General features: G+C 43.5%; 1 non-coding gene across 1 annotated transcript; it reads left to right on the top strand.

Annotated features, from left to right (window-relative positions):
• The first annotated feature begins 1573 nt into the window (after positions 1-1573).
• Positions 1574-1649, top strand: Trnas-cga. Its single transcript has one exon. It is a non-coding gene; the product is annotated as a tRNA-Ser (tRNA).
• The last annotated feature ends 412 nt before the right edge of the window (positions 1650-2061 follow it).

Genomic DNA, 2061 nt, shown 5'->3' with positions numbered 1-2061 from the left:
GATACACACGATCGAACAGCGGAGGAGTGGTACTCAAGCGTCAACTTTAGGTTACAATATCTCCGGATGTAATTAACATTTTACAGTGCAACAAACGGCACTGATTACGTATTTGTTTATATGTTCAGATGAGCTAACAAAACTAACGGGATTCCATTTAAAAAAACGTAGGTTTGTGTTAAAAAAACATACTTCCTTGCATTTTTTTATAGTTTGTATTAACCAATTACACTAGCCCCTCTCCTCACGTTCGGTCTGTGGAATCGATTCGTCAGTATTTGATGTGGTTTACGAAATATATCCAACGGTAATGTTAGGTGACTCACCCTGTATATTTCGCACAAAATCAGTAAGATTACTAATAAGCGTGGTTAGATATTGCACTTATTTTTTAGGTTTTAATATAAATTTTCTTTTGCATTGTTTTAGCATCTGAAGATGTATGGCCGAAACCGGCTATGACTGTGTCATAAAAATGTGATTGTGTCTATACATAAACAAAAATTTTTTACCATATTTATAAACTAATGATATAGTGTTCAACTTCGGCACGTTATTGCAGAGGACGTCAAGACTTCACCTACCTAAAATATCCGATCATTTCTCCGGAATATTTTCATTTTCAAACCGACGTCCGGTTTTCCTTTGTGTGATACCGTGCATTCCAAATAGTATACGTCGAAATTCCAAGTTCTAATATGTATTTTCTCATTTTTCCGAAGGAACATCCTAACACAGGCACTGCAACATGACATTTATCCGCCGACACCAGGCGGCGACTTCCAATTAAAACGTCCGTATGGGAATTACGTAATGTGTGTACGAGCACAGATTGTGACGCAGGAACGACGATATATGAAAGACTGGGTCTGGCGGTGAGTCGTGCACGGATAGCCAGAGCCATTAAGGCGATATCTCGCGTGAAGGTGGCGAAATGGTTAGCACACTTCATTCGCATTCAGGGTGACTATGGCTCAAATCCGCGTCCAGCCATCCGAATTTAGATCTACCGTAATTTCCTTGCCTATCCTTCACGCAATCCGAGCTTGTGCTCTGTCTCTAAAGACCTCGATGTCGATGGGATGTTAAACCTCGTCTTCTTTCCCCTAGTTTTTGCTCGCGTAAAGCAGATAATCGGGGTTCGAGTCCCGGTCCGGTACAAATTCTTACTGTCGTCATTCCCTTGTAAAGTTGATGGTTGTTCGTATTTGCAACTGCGAATACATTTCATGTATCCAGAATGATATATTCACTCTGCAGCGGAGTGTGCGCTGATATGAAACTTCCTGGCAGATTAAAACTTGCCCGCGAAAGGCAAAGGTCCCGAGTTCGAGTCTCGGTCGGGCACACAGTTTTAATCTGCCAGGAAGTTTCATATCAGCGCACACTCCGCTGAAGAGTGAAAATCTCATTCCGGAAACATCCCCCAGGCTGTGGCTAAGCCATGTCTCCACAATACCCTTTCTTTCAGGAGTGCTAGTTCTGCATGGTTCGCAGGAGAGCTTCTGTAAAGTTTGGAAGGTAGGAGACGAGGTACTGGCAGAAGTAAAGCTGTGAGTACCGGGCGTGAGTCGTGCTTCGGTAGCTCAGTTGGTAGAGCACTTGCCCGCGAAAGGCAAAGGTCCCGAGTTCGAGTCTCGGTCGGCACACAGTTTTAATCTGCCAGGAAGTTTCACATTTCATGTATTTCATAACGGCTGAAGTGGCCGCACATTGCATCGTTGTTCTCAACACAGACACTGCAGCACCGTATTTTTGCAAAATGTTTTCCTCTATTTGTAATTACTTAAGTGATTAATACAGTATCTCCATATTTTCCGCACGGTCACTTCTTCCTTGTAATTCAGTGTTTCAAATTTTACGATCACAATGTATGCTTAGTTCTCAAGAAGTCAGCTTCTACGGCGTAGCCGGCCGGTTGGCCGAGCGATTCTAGGCGCTACAGTCCGGAACCGCGTGACCGCTACGGTCGCAGGTTCGAATCCTGCCTCGGGTATGGATGCTTGTGATGTCCTTACGTTAGTTAGGTTTAAGTAGTTCTAAGTTCTAGGGGACTGATGA

Source organism: Schistocerca americana, chromosome 3, assembly GCF_021461395.2.
Source record: "Schistocerca americana isolate TAMUIC-IGC-003095 chromosome 3, iqSchAmer2.1, whole genome shotgun sequence".
Classification (NCBI taxonomy): Eukaryota; Metazoa; Arthropoda; class Insecta; order Orthoptera; family Acrididae; genus Schistocerca; species Schistocerca americana.
This window is presented reverse-complemented; position numbering and strand designations above follow the sequence as displayed.